The sequence below is a fragment of the Chelonia mydas genome, chromosome 3, assembly GCF_015237465.2.
Source record: "Chelonia mydas isolate rCheMyd1 chromosome 3, rCheMyd1.pri.v2, whole genome shotgun sequence".
Classification (NCBI taxonomy): Eukaryota; Metazoa; Chordata; order Testudines; family Cheloniidae; genus Chelonia; species Chelonia mydas.
This window is the reverse complement of record NC_057851.1, coordinates 10,487,262-10,506,884: the sequence shown is the minus strand read 5'-3', so window position 1 is coordinate 10,506,884 and position 19,623 is coordinate 10,487,262. Positions and strand designations below refer to the sequence as shown.

The 19,623-nt window shown below is 46.6% G+C and overlaps 1 long non-coding RNA gene across 1 annotated transcript; it reads right to left on the bottom strand.

Annotated features, from left to right (window-relative positions):
- Positions 1-4,816: 4,816 nt before the first annotated feature.
- On the bottom strand, positions 4,817-9,434 carry LOC119565682. Its single transcript, XR_005224493.2, has 4 exons — positions 9,309-9,434; positions 7,464-7,551; positions 6,007-6,130; positions 4,817-5,038 (listed from the first exon to the last, which is right to left on the bottom strand). It is a non-coding gene; the product is annotated as an uncharacterized LOC119565682 (long non-coding RNA).
- Positions 9,435-19,623: the final 10,189 nt, after the last annotated feature.

Genomic DNA, 19,623 nt, shown 5'->3' with positions numbered 1-19,623 from the left:
TCCCACAGTACAGTGTGAAAGTCCTTTAATACGCCGCTCCCCATTTCCCTCCTGTGCCTCCCACTCATGGTTTGCTATCTGAGGTCAGTGCCATCCCAGAGTCCAGGGGACCTCCCACCTCTGGGGCAAGGGGGGTTTGAGTGATGCCTCCATCTCTGGTCACCACTGTTTCTGCGGTCTGTGCCACTTCTTGTCAATGTCTCTGCCGCTCTCTCGGCCATTGTCACTGCCGCGGCTGGCTGCGGTCGCTGTCTCTGTCGGCCTCTCTGCCACGGCTCATTGCTGCCACTGTCACTGATGCCCCCAGCTGCTTGCCGTGTTCTGAGGTTCCACCACCGAGCCCAGTTCTTCGTGACTTCAGCTCTTCGTGACTTCACTGGGTAGTGGAAATCTCTCTGTTGCTGCCTCTTCTGTGTTGTCATTTCACCGCAGCACTGTCTCCACACCATGACACTGCCCCCTTAGGTCAGCTTATCATTGATATCAGCTCTAGTGATCACTGAGAAAGAACCAGATCTCTCAATTGAGTCTAGTCACGTCTGTCTTTAAAAATTGGATGGGGAGGGTCAAATGGCTCCTAGAACCCTTTAAACTCTTAGGAACAAAGAAACAGGATGGGGCACTCTATCCTGGGAAGGAGTGATTCTGAAAAAGACTTGGGGGTGGTGGTCAATAATCAGCTGAACATAAACTTCCAATGTGAAGCTGTGGCCAAAAGAGCTCAGGCAATCCTGGATGCATAAACAGGGGCATCTCGAGAGGAAGTGGAGAGATTATTTGACCTCTGTATTTTGCACTGGTGGAATACTGTGTCTAGTGCTGGGGTCCATAGTTCCAAGAGGATGTTGATTACATTGAAGAGGTTTCAGAGAAGAGCCACAAGACTGATTAAAGGATTAGAAAGCATGCCTTATAGTGACAGACTCAAAGTATATGTCTACAAGGCAATTAAACACCCTTGGCTGGCTTGGGTCACCTGGCTAGGGCTCACGGGGCTTGGGCTGTGGGGTTTAAAATTGCAGTGTAGACGTTTCTGCTCAGGCTGGAGCCTAGGCTCTGGGACCCTGTTCTCTCCTGTGTGTATTACTAGGTACAATAATGCTAGGCCTGGCTACCCACGAACACTTCTGCTCCAGCAGAGTTCTGGTGGCTACAGTAACAGGAGACAGGGAAGCGCACTAGAGGGCTTCCAGCTGTTTAAAAGGATATCACCCAATTCCTGTACACCACATAATATCCTCACCCACCAGACTCATGATTCATGGCTCACAGTATCCTCAGTGATATTACTGTTATTTTGTGATTTTACCAGGATTTGAGTCCTCTCCGTAAGGGGATGGAGGCTTAAAAATAGGAAAATAAACTAAAAACACATAGAATATTGATGAGTAGTGTATAAAAGAGATACACACCTGACACACACACACAGTCTGGTGCCAAGGCACTTCTCAGGGGAGCTGTTTCCTGAATTCATCTCTGAACCAAAGGTCTTCATCCACAGACCACTGACATCAAAGGAACTCTTTCCATTCACTTAAATCAGTTTTGTATCAGGCCAATGATGTTTAATTGGTGTAGATGTTCAGGAACTTGTCCTGACCCAATGGAAGTCAATGACAGAACTCCCATTGGCTTCCCTGGGGCCAGGATGTCAACCAAGATTGTAATTTCTTCAAGACAAGGACTTGTCAACTGCAATGACCACACAGAAAACATGGACTGTATTACTACTAAAGGCACAGGCCAGAATCCTTGGCATAACTTCGTTCTAAATTCTTAAAACATGCCCAATGGCAGATGCAGTGCCTGTGGTTCATAGAGGAGTTACACTGAGCGACAGCGACAGGCACTAGCTAAGCTAACCACAAACTCTTACTAAGCTATGAAGTAACTTCATCTTATAACAGTTCGTTCTATATGATACGCTGTGTGCCTAGACGTTCCAAAAAGGGATACAGTAGATCCAGCTGTGAATTGATATGGCAGTATAATGTATAATTTTAGAAACTGTACAGAAAATTAAAATCTATCTTGAGCAGTCTGCAACAGAGCCATCAGCTTGAGGAAGTTTCATAGCCAAAGTGATCTCATTAAAAAGGATATTGCAAGTACTTTAGACTATAGATATAACTAATCATTAGCAAAGTGATAACAAAGCATTATTTTAGAATAAAGGAGATGATACCCTCAGCTGATATGTTGTGAAACCAATGAAGAGTGAAAATCTGCAAAGTGACTCCCTCTGAAAAATGATTACAAGGCCTGTATGGCACTTTGCCTGATCATCTATCTGACTGTAGGTTCCAAAGAGATCTCATAACATATGTATCCAACCTTCTAACTATCAAATGAAATGTGGAGAACCATCAGGTGAGGATACAGCTGTTTATCTTATTACCCCATTAACTGTTATCAGTATTATTGGTGGTGAACCAAGAAACCGAGTCAAATGCCTTTATGTTGCAGCATGATGAGCTATGAAACCAGAACAGAATCATTAAGGAAGCATTCAGGTGTGTTTGGCAAGGCTTGTTCTCTCCAAACACACATCCTGCTCCTGTTCATGGTTCTCTTATCCTTTCCACAGGGACTCTTTTCTTTCACCTTTTGCTCTATCAGGATATGAGTCACTGCTCAAATAGTAATTCCTAGGATCACTCTACTTCCCTTTGTTGCAGTGTTAGCTGGGAAGGATGGTTTATAGCTCAGTCACTAGAGGAGAATGAGAAAGTCAGGGCTTAGTTCCTAGCTCTGCCACAAACTCCATGTGTGACTTTGGGCAAGTCACTCTGGGCCAGATTTGTAAAGGGTCAAAGGAGAAATCTGGGCTCTTTGTCTCTCTGGGACTCAGTTTCTCAGGGACAAATAGGGTTAATAATACTTCATCTATCTCATCTATTTTGATTGTAAGCCATTTGGAGAAGAGACCATCTTTTCCTAGGTACGTATACAGCGCCTAGAGCAATGGGGCTCTGATCCAGATTGAGGCCTCTAATCACGGTGATACTAATAATAGTTGAAAGTATGGTTTGAGCAATAAATACCCTGGGCTGCATAATAACAATCAATCATTGACCACATCCACCTGCATCATGGCAGACCCTTGGGACAGGCCCACAGAACAAGCTCACACAAGAAAACTCATCAGATAATGTACCCAGTGTGTTTGGGACAGGGTGGAATTCATGGCTGTTGCTGCAAAGCCCTCAAGCCAGCATGAGACACCTGACATGTAACCTACAGAAGAAGTTGATTCTGTAATTTCCACTTGGCACGCCCACAGCCTCAAAGCACCCTCCAGGATCTTCACTGCATGGGCAAACCCTGCCCCCCACCTCCCCAGCTACCAACTTCTGCCTGCCACCTAAGAACAGCCTCAACCCCTCCCCCCCGAAGCTGTCCAAAGCATCTTAACCCCACCCCTACCTCCTTCTAGTGCCAAGTGTCCCTAAGGCTATGTCTATACTGGAAGGAGAGTGTAATTTTGGCTAGCCACCCTGAGAATGCGTCCAAATTTCAGATGGGATCATACTGGGAGTGGTTAGCTAGTTCCACCACTTGCTCTGCAATGGCTACACTTCTGTTTTTGTTGCACCAGCTCACCCAGAGCTTGTACAGGTGTGTGTACACGAGCTGGAAATGACACCTCCACCTCTGTGTAGACATGCCCTTAGAAGATGTGAGAGCTGATAAGCTCCGTACAGCTGGAAACGGGAGAGGTCAAGGGCTCATAATCCATGATCTAATTACACTTCTAAAGTGTCTTTCACTGGCACTCCTGGCTCTCAACCACTAGATGACAGCCACAGAAGAAAGACGTTTGTGTCCTTCTAATTGAGCATCAGCCTTGAAATAGGAACCTTCTGACTCTCAGTTGAGCCTGTTGGACTTTTGTGACGTATAACTAGGGTGACCACACATCCCGATATTATCGGGACCAACCCGATATTAAGAGCTTTGTCTTATATGCCCAACAACCTCCCTTCCCCCATCCTCCAAAAAAGTGTGCTGATTTTTCACACTTGCTATCTGGTGACCCTACATATAATGGAGACAATCAAGAAAAGACAGCCTCTGCCGAAGGCTGTGATCAATTTTCCACTGTAGATTCCCCACACTGAAGGGGTTAAAAAAAGATTTGACTGAAATTTTTGATGCATGTTCCAATGTCTGAGGTCAGTTTCAGGGAACCTTTAGAATAGGATCAGATATGGCCATTTTGGTATCTTGGGACCATCTGAAATAACTGAAAACTTTTTCTTTTGTAAAGTTGTTCTCATCTTTTTCTGAACAATCGCGTGCTTGATTCTGATCTCACTTACACCAGTTTATACCAGCATAGCTTCGATGACTTCAGTAGAGTTACTCCTTATTTACAGCACTCAGTGTAACAGGGAGCAGAATCAGGGCTCGGAGCTTAAAACAGCTTGGTCTGATTTCCTCTGTTCTCCCCATTGTGGACAATGAGGTTTCAAAGTAGAGGGAAGGTCTAGGTGCGATGGAACACTGTGGTGAGGGTTACACACCGTACAGTCAAACTGGGACTGTACCCAGCTCCTGTGACACCACAAACTGATAGGATTTGCAATTACTATACGAAATAAATATCTACTCACAGGAGCTCATTGATACCTACAGAGATGTGTGGACCATAGTCTATAAATACCCTTGTGTGGTATTAACACGTGATAGGGGCTTTGTTAGGGTATTTCATTTTACGTTCAATTTTAAAAAGATAAACAAACTGGATTTCATAAGGAGAAGAATAATAGAAACAACCCCCTTGCCTCCCAGCAACACATACACACTTCGGTAATAGGATGTTAAACCAGCTTGCTTTTATTAATAGAAGAGTAACAAATATTATATGGTGATAAGAGAGCTCCTTTCTGGAATTTCTCCAGCTTTCAAGATTCTTTACAGCCCAAATAAGTAGCACTTCAGAGTTCCATTGAAGCAGGATCTGATGATTTTAGAAGCAAGTGGCTGTCTGCCAGATTCCCAGAGATCCTGCCTGGACAATCAGTCAGTAAATAGCCTGTACAAAGGAAAGAAAATCAGATTTTTTGATGTTGTCCCATAGAAACGGGCTAATATGATGTTTGATTTCAAATCAAAGGCACAGAAGGAATTGCCCAGTCACTGAATGGTGAGTGAAGAGATTCCTGGTTAACCTCAGCACATGGAATCCATTGTAGCTACTGCGACATTCAGTTAGAGAGTTTTAATGGGGATAGCTATAAGTGTCTAAATGGGTGAAATCACTGTCTATAACAAGTATATATCATAAAAGCATGACACATCCATGTACGCTTGTTCTATCAAACACACATCGTGTGCAACTGAAGGTAAAATGCGACTTACTTAGGTGACAGATTGCTAACTCTGAAGGAATGCAGGGGAACTCTAATTCTGCCTGAAGCCTGACTCTGGTCTGGTGGCATTTCCATGCTAGCAGCCCTGCCTGGGGAGAGCACAGATCTCTGGGCATGCTCAGTGAATTGGCCAGGAGAGTAGCCCTGCAGTTGGGAGCATGGCCACTCCAGCCGAGATCCCTGGCTCCCGCTCTGAAGGCCCAAGGAGGTCCCAGCATCACATCTCCTTCCCCAAGTGGCCTCTCTGGTATTTTCGTGGGTGGGAAAGTGTCTCACCCTCCTAACTGTTTCTCTAGGACCTGTTCCTGCTGCAACATTAATGTGACCACCTGAGTGGCCTGTATAATTTATGGCACCTCCAGTCACAAAGAACAGGAATAGGACAGGCTGCAGATTTGCAATGTGGCCGAGTTAACTTCACAGAGGGACCTTCGTGCTTAAACCATTCACATTCATTCAGAACAATGTTCACACTGACATCACCAAGATTTTTATAATGACCTCCCTTGGTTTTCAAAAGTGGGAAAATAAAGGGCTAAGAGCTGAGCTGCTTTAAAGACGGAAGGATTCACCAGGTGTTAAATGGAAAGAGAGTAATGAAAATTCCTGCTTACACTGCAGGGTCTCTTACCTTTGACAGCAAGAACCAATCCAGCATTTTCCAAGGTATACAGAACTAAAGGGACATCCCCTAAAGTAACAGGAACCGCCACGGCGTTTACATTTGTTTGGACTAATTTTAGCCTGGGAGAATCCTAACAAAGAAAGAGTCTTAATTATCTGCAGAGCAGGGGAACTTACAGTTGTGATTCCAGGATGCCAAGCATTTCCCATTCACTAAGATCTGGCCAAGTCAGCCCGACTATCTTCCAGTATGAAAGTTTATCACAGTTTTAGTACTATTTCCAGGGTTGCAGTTCTACCCACGTTCAATGGCAATCGGAAAGAAGAGAATTAAACAGGGACACTGACTCTCCAGCTGCAGTTTAGAACCATAGCTCTGAACTCAGGCATCTTTTACTGCTCCACACTTTTAAACGACGGAAGTGGTTTTGTGGTGGGGGTGTGGTTTTGATTCTCTCTGGCTCTGACAGTGATGGGCCAAGCAGTATGATCAATGCAATTTGGCTAAGCAGGGTGAACTGGCATAGGACTGGGTTGGATGACTACAACTTATCAAAAAAGAAAGGCTTGAAAAAGTCCCTTCTGGTTTGAAATCCTGCCCGTCTCAGAGAGACTGTTCAGATTTTCTTTGGAAGGTTCACTCAAGAATAGTTTCCTCATGAGCAATTGCTAGTTTTTGATTATACCTGAAGGGACTCTTATTTTAAAAATGAAGCTCAAATGTGCACAGCCAAATCTTGTTGATTAGTTTAGAACATTTGTTGTGCTTTCACAAAACTATCTTCAACTAACAGATAGAAACTGACCCCCTAAATGATTCATTGTCATGTCTGCAAACATTGTGCCACCCCCAGAGGACATCATTTCTGTAAAGAAAGCAAAGCCCCTTGTTGTGGAAGGTTTTGAGACACGGTGGGGCTAAGACACAGAGATGAGAGGCTGCCATTTTAGAGATCTGGGTTCTGTTCCTAGATGTGTAACCTCTCAGTGGGACGAGGCCTGACTTTATAATGTCAAGTTGTGAAGGGCACAGAATTATTAACACTAACAAGCAGCAGAAGTTACACTTTAAGTCATGGTCTCCTGGCTCCTAGCCCTATGCACCGTCTCCCAAACCCAAGGGTAGATTGAAAGGGGATGGCTGGACTTCATTTGTCAGTATCACCTCCAGACATTCAGTTCTGTGATTGCCTGTTATAAGGACAGTACATGCTGTGCAGATAGAATGTGGGGTGGCTTACTCAGCAAGCCTCAGTAAATGCTGAGGAAATAACACTGAGGGGATATGGATTTTGCTTTGACTGGTCATAATTCAGTCAAATCTCAATGGTTTTTCTTGGGGGCAGGCGCTAGAGATCATAAGAAAAAGTCAGAATAAGTTTTCTGGTAGAAAGTGTTAGACAACCTGAGTAATGGCTCCCAGATATCCCTTTATATCATCGCTTGTTTTCATTGACATCTTACCTGGGGCAGTCAGGAGCACCAAGAAGACAGCAGCGGAGAGCAGGTAAAGGATCTTCATGGCTGGAGGTTGGCTGGGAACTCAGTGTCACTGGAGAGAAAAGACACCAAGATAGAGAGGAGACAGAGGACATTAAGACACTGGGGATTGTGACATGCTGAGCTGTAGAAATATTCCTTTAATGCAAAGGACATTTCTAATATGAGTTCTGCAATCTTTTTTGAAACATGCCCAACGTTAGCATTTATTTTACCTGCACCTGTCCTTTTACAATAACAGGAAGGATACTGCCACCTAGCTATGGTAATGAGTTTGTGGTATCGGGGGCCTTTTCAAAGCACATATATCAATAGTCACAAAGTTTTCAGGACCATATTTCTTAATTTCAGCATTGAAGACCTCTAGTACTTTTTGTGACCCCGTGAGCCAAGTTGCAAAGTCACTCACTCATGGGGTTGCAAATATATAGTCATTATGGAGGGCCAAATTTGAGTGAGTGGCCTTGTTACCAGGCACCTAGGGGCTCCACACCACTCACTCAAGTTTGACCCAGCCACCCACAATGCCACTCAAATTTGGCCCAGTTGCCCCTCTGTCGTGATGGGGAAGGCCAGCAGTGCCAAACTGAGTGCGTGGTGTTGCAACACTATATCATGACTGAATTACTAGAAGGTTCAACGCTCCCCCCTTAGAAAGTGTGCCATGCCCCTCCCCCAGGCTGAGAACTTCTCATTGAAACTATTCCAGTTACTCTGGAATTTTACCAGTAACCTTTGGTCTTAGGCCACTTTTACTAAATATTCAAATAGTGGAAACAATGTTTCACTTACCACACAATTCAAAGCTTCTTCCTCTTTTTGTCAAAGTGCAGAATGGGGATTTATTACACATTTACATAATCTATATGCTTTAACGCAGCACTTAAAAGAAGTCAGAAATCACAGAAAGAAGAACAGTGGTTAGATGATCATGTTTATGATACTTCCTGGCACTGACGGCACTGGAGGAGGGAGCTGGACCCACCCCTCCCTATTTGTACCAGGTCTTGCTGAACCCAGGGCTAATAGTGCTTGAAAGTGCTCAAGCAGCACCATGAGGCTCCAGTCCATTTGGCTACTCCTTCTCTTCCTGCATCTCTCCTCCTTTTCTTCCCCTTTTCTCTCCTCCTCCCTCTTCTCTGCCTCCTTTCCTTCCCCTCCCTCCTGCCCTGCTTTTTCTCTGTCTCTCCCTGTCCTTTCTCTCCCTGAACACTTCTCCTTTCAGTCTTCACCTTAACCCCTTCATCTGTTTTTTTCTTGCCTGTTCTCTCTCTCCCGCAACCTTTTCTCTCCTGCCCTCCTTCTCCATCCTTCCCCTCCACTCCCTTTCTTGCAGTCATCATCCCTAAAGCAAGAAATCCTCCCAATTCAAAGTTCCCACAGTCTTACTCTTAGGCAACCAGTGGGGGGATTAACTAACACAGGGTTGCAGGGGGACACACACTATGCATTTGGATAACTAGGATTTCCGGATAAAGGGAATTTGGATAACTGGAATTATCCTGTAGATGGTTTTAACTCAGGTAGCTTTAAAATAATCAACTTATAAATTGGAATAAACATAATGTGTGTAATTTTGCTACTTCTCCATTCAAACTGGTAGGAAGGCATGTTCTCCAGCTCAGCCTCACAGAACTCCAAGTGGTTTCTCGAGATACCTAGAAACTTCATTTAGGTAGTTCACTCACTCAAGGGGTTATGACAGCTGTGTTCTTCTTCCCTTTCTGGATCTCACAGCCGTCTCCCTAGACAGGACTTTAAAGGAAGAATTAACGGGGTGATTATCAGAGAAGTGACTATAGTAGTTACCAGGAAAGGGGTGCTCTCAGTAGCCAGGTGATGACAGTCCTATTCACCGTCTCTCTCGTCCAGATATTTTAGCTTCAGGAAGTGATGCTTTGACTAAAACTGCCTTTTTTATACAGTTTCCTAGGGCTTGGTTTCTTCTTGGCAAAGCTGCTGTGGGCCAATCAGAAGGTGACCCCCTGCTTCTGGGGAAGATTTGAAATGTCCAACCACAATTTGGACGTTGGAATTCTTTGTGCAAAACATCTTGTGCCATCCCAGGCTGTGTAAAACACGTTAGGCCACCGTGGTTTGTGCAAAACGTCTTGGGACATATAACAAACACCTACTGGTTTAGCTGTGATCAGCAACTTACTTCTTCAGGCCACTTCCCAGGGGCCTCCCTGCAGTGTGGTGCTTGGCCAGCTTGACATGACTCCATGTGAAACAATACTAGTCAAAAGTACAGAGACAAATTGTTGATGTGCCAAGCCTGGTGAAGCCAAAGGTGCCTGCTGGTGCTAAACACCTCTCAGGGTTCGTCTCATTCACATGATTCAGATAGGAGAGAAGGAGAAATGATTAGGCTTACACTCTGAGTAGGAAATTGTCAGAAAAATTCAAAGGGTTCCATGCTGGATGTCAAGATCAGGGCTGCTTGCACCTCTGTCCCCTCGCTGGTCTCTGGGTGTACCTCTTAGGCATTAGGTCTTGGGTACTGACCTGTCCCGGGGTGGAATTTCACAAGTCTCCCACTCTCAGGATATGTCTACCCTGGAATCGGAGGTGTGACTGCAGCACATGGACCCACACCCGGACTAGCTTTGATCTAGCTAGCTGAGGAACCAATGGCAGCGATGCCACAGAAGCAGAGGTGAGCAACTCACGTACATATCCAGGGTCCCGTGTGGACTTCTACAGTATTTGCTGCTGCCTGAGCTGCCAGGACTTCACTGATATTGTTATTCCTGCTAGCTAGATACAGCTAGCTCGGGTACCTCTAAACAGGCTGCAGACACACCTTTGACTGCAGTGCTGACATACCCTGTGACCAGGGTTTGGGTACCGCAACCCGTCTATGTCAACCACTTATTACCATGCAGATCGGTCTGGATTCCGCCTCTTGCCTTTGGGAGCTTGTGAGAAGAGCTAGTGACAAACAACCTTCTGAGAACAAGGGGGTAGATCTAGCAAATGGAAGAAAGCATTAGAGAAAATGATTTTGAGACAACAAAGAGCTGACACACCTGTTCAGATTTATTTAACCTTACACTTCACTGCATGTTACATAGAAGGGCTTCTCTGCTGAGTTACAGGAGCAGAGCAGGGCTAGCTAGTGGCTTAGGTGGGAAAATCTCCTGACATAACTATGCCAGTACAATTACACCTCTGTGGTTACACTGGAGCAACCCCCCATCTGGACACCCTTACCCCTAAAGCAGTGCCTTTTCCTGGTTTATCTTACGTCTCTTTGGAAGGGTTTTTCAGCAGGGGTGACGTGTCCATCTAATCCCACCGCCATTGCACCCTATTTTCAGCCCCGCACTCAAGAGCCTGAACACTTGTTCAGGACAGCAGCAGCCACAGCTTCTACTCCTGAGCCAGAGGCACCAAGGGGGACAGACTCCTGTCCCCTCACCTAGCTCAGCGGAGACCCACTCGGGCATGGGTTTGTTCTTCTGCTGTAACTTAGGAATGAATCCCATGTAGCTTAACTAGAAGTGAAGCATAACGTTAGAAGAGTCGAAACGTATGTTGGCTGCTGGGTGTTTTAAAATTATATGCTCTAATGCTTTCTACCCTTTGCAGAATAAACCCAGTTGTTCTCAGAAGGCTGTTTGTCACTGTACCGTTCTGGTCTCAGGCTGTCGAAGAGAAGAGGCGCAGGTGTCTAGTCAGAGCTGTCTAGCAATAAAGAATTGGCATGGATGGGGTGTTGTACCCAGATCCTGATGAAAGAGTGGAAGAATTGTGTAACTCCACTCCTGGGCAGGTCAGAGCCTGAGGCCTAATGCCTGAGATGAGTTGGGGTGGGGTGGGGTGGGGGGCAGACTAAAGACCAGTGAGGGGTCACAGAGATGCCAGCAGCCCCATAACTGTGACATCCATCATCGAACCTTTTTGATATTTCTTACATTTTCCTAGCCAGAATCTGAGCCCCATCACTTCTGGTTCTCTCCTCCCTGAATTGTGGGAATGAGGCGAACCTTGAGAGGTGATTTGCAGCAGCAGCCCGGCTTGACACATCAACAGGTCGTGTGTTTACTTTTGCTTGTTATAGTGAAGGTGAGGATTTGCCTGGCAAGAAATAATCGAAAAGTTCCAGTAAAAGCTGTTAAATTTACCAGATTAGATTTACAATAACGCCCATCCATTCATGGCACTCAGTGATTGTTTTTGGTATTAACTTTATTTCAGTTTGCTGACAAAATCTCTGGAGCAGACTGTTGCAACAGGGAAATGAATTCTCTGTGCAGCAGGTAACAGGGAATGTTGGACTCACCGTTCAGTGACTGGCCAATTCTTGCTGTGACTTTTGATCAGAAATCAACTGTCCTATTTTACCCTGTTTCATGGCTCTCACCCAGAAATGTGAGGCCTGGTGTCCAGTTACACCCACAGAGTAACTCCACCTCCCTGAGTGGTGCTGAGCCACGGTCCACGTACAGAGGTTGGTGCAGCACAAGTGTAGAGGCTGTGTTACCTAGGTTAACCCTAACAGTCCTCCAGCCATCCCACAATTCCTGACACTGACTGTGCTGGTCACAACTGTTACCTCCACTGCTTAGGGGCACAGAGGCTGGAAGCCCCTTCCCCTCTGAACACCCACACGGATTTTTGAAATGCTTTTTTCTGGATGTGCATCTTGGTGAGCACATCCCTATCTGCTGTGCCCAACTGCCCAGCTGACCATGCCAGCTACATGCTCCAGACATGTTCTTGCCTCTAGCAGACAGGAGATATTTGATCGGCTGGGCCTGTGGGGAGAAGAGGCTGTGCAAGCGCAGCCATGGGGCAGTTGTGGTCACATGAACATCTATGAGCAGATTGCTCAGGGGATGCAGGAGAAGGGCTATGCCAGGGACCAGCAGCAGTGCCGCGTCACAGGGAAGGAAGTGCGTCAGGCATACCAGAAGGCCAGGGAGGCCCAGAATTGATCCATTGCCGAGTTGCAGAACTGCCATCTTTACAAAGAGCTGCATGCCATGCTTTGGGGATAACCTATCACCACCCCACTGACCACAGGGATACCTCTGAGGAGCCTGAGTCACAGGTTCCTGGTGTGAACAGCGAGGATGAGGATGAGGAGGGGGTGGAGGAGGAGGAGGAGGAGGAAAAGGAGGGGGATGCAGACATGAGACTGGGCAGTCTAGCTGTCGTGTGACCCAAGACATGTTTGGGACTCCACCAGTCTAGCCAGTCCTCACAGTTCAGCCCAATGCAGGGGGAACAAACTTTGGGGAAGTGTGTACATTTATTTCCCATTACAATGATGATGCCCAAAACTAGCAGGACTCAGCTATGGACTTTTCATTAATTTACTCATACTAGAAGAGGTAGTGGTACAACAAAGAGAGGAAGAGTTGTTATGTGGTTTCCATTCCCCTGTAGAGTGAGGCAGGGAAGGCTATGTGGAGCAGTTTGTTTATGTACATGTAAGCAGAGTCAGGATGAGCTCCACCCTGACATCTGGTGGTGAGGTGTGGCAAGTTGTGGAAAAGAACTTCAGGGGCCGATCTCATTTGCATAGGCACACCCACCCCGCCTAGAATGAGCCCATAGCTGCCCAAATGGTCACTTTGGCTGCTGTGGGATCCCCAGGGACTCTGTTATTGGGGCAGGAAGAATAAATTGTTATTACCCTGATTATGGGAATCAAGGACAGTGGAACTGTACTTGGCCTTTTGTTATGATGGAGGGACTCGCCATCAACTAAATAGCACTTGCTAGGCAAGGGACATGGGTTCTAATTCTCTGTGAATTGAGAGAGGCTGGGGGTAGATATTAATACTTAGTGGTATGGGCCCCCTGGTGAGGGTCTTACATGCTAATTGCATTTCCTCCTCTCTCCACTGTGGAATATCAGAGCTAATTTTGATTCCATTAGGAGTCTAGTTACAGGCTGCTGAGCTGAATTCACTTTGGGCTAATGGTGCACCAGTACTGAGGCTCCCCTCCTACAAGCTGAAATCACTGAGTGTTGTGTTAAGTAGTGGAGGAGCCTGAAGATATATGGTGGAGCAGTTTGTGGGATGGTGAGCAGAGCAGCTGGTGGAGCAGAGCAGTTTGTGGGATGGTGAGCAGAATGGCTGGTGGAGCAGAGCAGTTTGTTGGATGCCTAGAACAGCTCATAGGGCAGCTGGCAGAGTGGAGAGGTGGGGCCATCAGCTTTGGACCACGTAAGGTGCCCCTTAACCCCCCCCCCATCTCCACCCAGGTTGGGAGGTAAAACTCTGCAGATAAGCTTTTGAACTCTGGGACTGCCCTGACCAGGGACAGAGACTTTTGGGTCGTTGGACTTTTGGGACTTTGGGTGATTTGGGGTTGCTGGACTCAAGAACCAAAGGGAAAGGACATGCCCTAATTTGCTTGGGGTGGGTTTTTTGCTCATGGGTTGTGTTATGAATCCAGTTGGTGGTGTTTCCCCAACATAATGCCACATTGTTTCTCTCTGTTATTAAAAGGCTTTTTGCTACACTCAGACTCTGTGCTTGCGAGAGGGGAAGTATTGCCTCTTGGAGGCGCTCAGTGGGGGTGGTATATATTTGTCCCAGGTCACTGGGTGGGGGCTCGAGCCGGTTTTGCATTGTGTTATTGGAATGGAACCCCTAGATACTGAACCTGGCCCTTGTTGCTGCCAACTCTGACAGGCAGAAGGGTTACATACACAGGGATGTCCCTTAAATCCTCCTGAGAGATCTTGATGAAACATCCATGGAGAACCTTTCCAATCCCCTCCTGAAGGTTTCTAGGGATGACAGCCTTATCTCTTCCTGCATGGCAGGACACTTTCCCACACCACTTGGCAATAACTTTGACAGGCACCATTGCAGTAAATAGGATAGTGGCATACGGGCCCAGGAGACTTTGGGACACCAGCAGCAGCTGTGGTCTCAGTGCCTTTGTTACCTCAGGAGTGAGATATCAGTGGAAAATGGTGCCAGCGTTCAGTGCCAGTGCCCTATACGCATCTTTTATGGAACCGAACAGTTCCCTGGTCATGTCGCTGACCCTGGCACCCTGTACTCAGCTTGGCTGGTGCTGTGAGAGGGGCTGAGTGCGAGCACTCCAAAGTAGAAGTAGCGAGAAGCATGTTTTTGACTTGCTAAGGGATACATGTACAGTCTCATATTTAAAACCCAGTTCAGTCCCTTCCCTGCACTCTGCTCATTGCTCATTCATCTCTCACCAGATTCCCAGTATTGGTCAGAGAAGGAACAGTCCAGAACTGCACACACTATTCCTTATGGAAGGACACCAGGGATGTGTGGAGAGGGACGATTACCTCGCAGTCCAGAACACTATGCCCCTCTGTAGGGAGGCCAAACACTATAGTGGTCTTCTTGCTGCCATATGTCTGCAGGAATGTCTGTGAGGGGAGGGCTCCTGCCTCATACTGGGAATGAGGGGCGATCAACAGGTTATCTCAAGTGCTTATATACGAATGCACAAAGCCTTGGAAACAAGCAGGGAGAACTGGAGGTCCTGGTGATGTCAAGGAACTATGACGTGATTGGAGTAACAGAGACTTGGTGGGATAACTCACATGACTGGAGTACAGTCATGGATGGTTATAAACTGTTTAGGAAGGACAGGCAGGGCAGAAAAGGTGGGGGAGTAGCACTGTATGTAAGGGAGCAGTATGACTGCTCAGAGCTCCGGTACGAAACTGTGGAAAAACCTGAGTGTCTCTGGATTAAGTTTAGAAGTGTGTGCAACAAGAGTGATGTAGTGGTGGGAGTCTGCTATAGACCACCGGACCAGGGGGATGAGGTGGATGAGGCTTTCTTCCGGCAACTCACGGAAGCTACTAGATCGCATGCCCTGATTCTCATGGGTGACTTTAATTTTCCTGATATCTGCTGGGAGAGCAATACAGCGGTGCATAGACAATCCAGGAAGTTTTTGGAAAGCGTAGGGGACAATTTCCTGGTGCAAGTGCTAGGGGAGCCAACTAGGGGGGGCGCTTTTCTTGACCTGCTGCTCACAAACCGGGTAGAATTAGTGGGGGAAGCAAAAGTGGATGGGAATCTGGGAGGCAGTGACCATGAGTTGGTTGAGTTCAGGATCCTGACGCAGGGAAGGAAGGTAAGCAGCAGGATACGGACCCTGGACTTCAGGAAAGCAGACTTCGACTCCCTCAGGGAACAGATGGCCAGGATCCCCTGGGGGACTAACATGAAGGGGAAGGGAGTCCAGGAGAGCTGGCTGTATTTCAAGGAATCCCTGTTGAGGTTACAGGGACAAACCATCCCGATGAGTCGAAAGAATAGTAAATATGGCAGGCGACCGGCTTGGCTTAATGGTGAAATCCTAGCGGATCTTAAACATAAAAAAGAAGCTTACAAGAAGTGGAAGGTTGGACATATGACCAGGGAAGAGTATAAAAATATTGCTCGGGCATGTAGGAAAGATATCAGGAGGGCCAAATCGCACCTGGAGCTGCAGCTAGCAAGAGATGTCAAGAGTAACAAGAAGGGTTTCTTCAGGTATGTTGGCAACAAGAAGAAAGCCAAGGAAAGTGTGGGCCCCTTACTGAATGAGGGAGGCAACCTAGTGACAGAGGATGTGGAAAAAGCTAATGTACTCAATGCTTTTTTTGCCTCTGTTTTCACTAACAAGGTCAGCTCCCAGACTGCTGCGCTGGGCATCACAAAATGGGGAAGAGATGGCCAGCCCTCTGTAGAGATAGAGGTGGTTAGGGACTATTTAGAAAAGCTGGACGTGCACAAGTCCATGGGGCCGGACGAATTGCATCCGAGAGTGCTGAAGGAATTGGCGGCTGTGATTGCAGAGCCCTTGGCCATTATCTTTGAAAACTCGTGGCGAACGGGGGAAGTCCCGGATGACTGGAAAAAGGCTAATGTAGTGCCCATCTTTAAAAAAGGGAAGAAGGAGGATCCTGGGAACTACAGGCCAGTCAGCCTCACCTCAGTCCCTGGAAAAATCATGGAGCAGGTCCTCAAAGAATCAATCCTGAAGCACTTAGAGGAGAGGAAAGTGATCAGGAACAGTCAGCATGGATTCACCAAGGGAAGGTCATGCCTGACTAATCTAATCGCCTTTTATGATGAGATTACTGGTTCTGTGGATGAAGGGAAAGCAGTGGATGTATTGTTTCTTGACTTTAGCAAAGCTTTTGACACAGTCTCCCACAGCATTCTTGTCAGCAAGTTAAGGAAGTATGGGCTGGATGAATGCACTATAAGGTGGGTAGAAAGCTGGCTAGATTGTCGGGCTCAACGGGTAGTGATCAATGGCTCCATGTCTAGTTGGCAGCCGGTGTCAAGTGGAGTGCCCCAGGGGTCGGTCCTGGGGCCGGTTTTGTTCAATATCTTCATAAATGATCTGGAGGATGGTGTGGATTGCACTCTCAGCAAATTTGCGGATGATACTAAACTGGGAGGAGTGGTAGATACGCTGGAGGGGAGGGATAGGATACAGAAGGACCTAGACAAATTGGAGGATTGGGCCAAAAGAAATCTGATGAGGTTCAATAAGGATAAGTGCAGGGTCCTGCACTTAGGACGGAAGAACCCAATGCACCGCTACAGACTAGGGACCGAATGGCTAGGCAGCAGTTCTGCGGAAAAGGACCTAGGGGTGACAGTGGACGAGAAGCTGGATATGAGTCAGCAGTGTGCCCTTGTTGCCAAGAAGGCCAATGGCATTTTGGGATGTATAAGTAGGGGCATAGCGAGCAGATCGAGGGACGTGATCGTTCCCCTCTATTCGACATTGGTGAGGCCTCATCTGGAGTACTGTGTCCAGTTTTGGGCCCCACACTACAAGAAGGATGTGGATAAATTGGAAAGAGTCCAGCGAAGGGCAACAAAAATGATTAGGGGTCTAGAGCACATGACTTATGAGGAGAGGCTGAGGGAGCTGGGATTGTTTAGTCTGCAGAAGAGAAGAATGAGGGGGGATTTGATAGCTGCTTTCAACTACCTGAAAGGGGGTTCCAAAGAGGATGGCTCTAGACTGTTCTCAATGGTAGCAGATGACAGAACGAGGAGTAATGGTCTCAAGTTGCAATGGGGGAGGTTTAGATTGGATATTAGGAAAAACTTTTTCACTAAGAGGGTGGTGAAACACTGGAATGCGTTACCTAGGGAGGTGGTAGAATCTCCTTCCTTACAGGTTTTTAAGGTCAGGCTTGACAAAGCCCTGGCTGGGATGATTTAACTGGGACTTGGTCCTGCTTTGAGCAGGGGGTTGGACTAGATGACCTTCTGGGGTCCCTTCCAACCCTGATATTCTATGATTCTATGATTCTATATCACATTGCAAACTCAGGTCTGTGGGATGGCTTTGTAGCAATTAAATGTTTTTGCTACACAAAGACATCAGCTTTCTTTGTGGATGGTCACAGGGCAGGATGCAGGTCTGCAGGTTTCAGAAGGTCTGCAGCATGCATTGATTGCTGATCTGTTATTTATCTGCTTTGTGCGAACTTTAATTTGGTAATGAAAGGGTTAAAATGAATTCTGGGCTGCAGCACTTGGTTTAATTAGACCGGCACTTTCCTTACCTGCCCTACAGGGATGTTGTGAGATGGGTTGTACCCATATATCTGGAGCCGTATAGTTAGAGTGGTACAACTTTTGTGTTTAGATGAGTGCCTATAAATCCAGCAAAGAAATCACAGTCTGGATACACATCAAACTACACACCTGAGACAGGACACCAGTGATCATTTAGAATCACAAGACCCATGGGATTTATTTCCTCAGAGTTTGTCTAAACATCTGGTTACTGGTCCAGTACCACCCTGGTACTGGGGACACTGTTCTCTTGGGATAAAGGGGCTTATTAGAGCTGGTCAGAAATCTTCTGATAAAACTGAGTGAGGCACACTGATCCCTCGGGATGCAAAGAAGCTCGTGATCTGGAGAAATCCAGACGGGAGCCTTTTATCACCCAGAAAGAGATTGGCTTGTCCCCTTTTAATAAAATCTAGTTGTTGTGAAATCACAATGCTGACAAGTGCATGTGTGTCATGATGGAACTTCTGTGTGTGTGCGCGTGCGTGCGGGGGCGGAGGGGCTGTGTCTATCCTACTCTTTAGAAATCCATTGTTTTAAAGGAAAGAACAATACAAACGAACGAAAACACACTTATCCCTATGGAACGTTGAATCCCTATGGGAAGGTATGTCACCCTGGTCTATGAAGCTGTTTGTGTTTCTAAGAACTCACGTCAGTTGATCTGAATCTATTTCTTGTACATGCTAAAAATCTGCTTCATTTCTTGGTTTCAAGAGGAGCTGGTTCTGGCACAGCTTGTCTGTACGGTCTATGACCTCTCATGTCATTGCTCCATGGGATTATGTTCGTGGCACACAAATGGAGAAGTGAGATAAAAAAAACATAAAATACTCTTGCAGGAAGGTGGCAACATAACCCTATTTCGTTTCTTAGAATTCAGAATGATAACACACAAGAACCCCAAAACTGAGAGAGACAAAGCAGGCTGTTCCCTAAAACAGAGGGGCCAACTCATCCCACCTTCCTCTGAGCTGGCTCTCTGTAGACTGAAGGATGAGGACACAGATTGCACGCTTCCTTCCAAGCCTGCCAGCCAGAAAGCAGGATCAGGATATGTCAGACAAACTTCAAAGTACAGCTTGTAATTTTAACCCAGTTTTCAATACACCACACAGGACAGCCAGATTTCCAGTCTCATTACTGTAATGAAGAACTACAGGAAAACACCAAGGGGCATCTGTGCTGGGCCCTCTGCACTGTATACCAGCCCCTGCTCAGTGCAGCCCAGACTGCCCCTCTCCATGCTGTCAGTGGCTTCACTGCCAGCACCTCCACCACACAGCCCTACCCACTGACTTCCACACGGGCCTCTGCACAGCTCTGAGGGAGTCATTCTCTGCAGAGTGGCACCATCCACCCTGCCCTTCAGCAACGTATGAACAGTTATTACGGTTATTTTGCTATTTTGCCACCATTTGTAACCTCTCTGTATAGGGTGTGTGCATAAAATCGGAAAATAAACTAAATACACAACCTGCACACACACAGTCTAGTGAGAAGCCACTTCTCCGGGGAGCTGTTTTCTGAATTCCTCTGTGCACCACTGGCCTTATCCAAAGCTCACTGAAGAC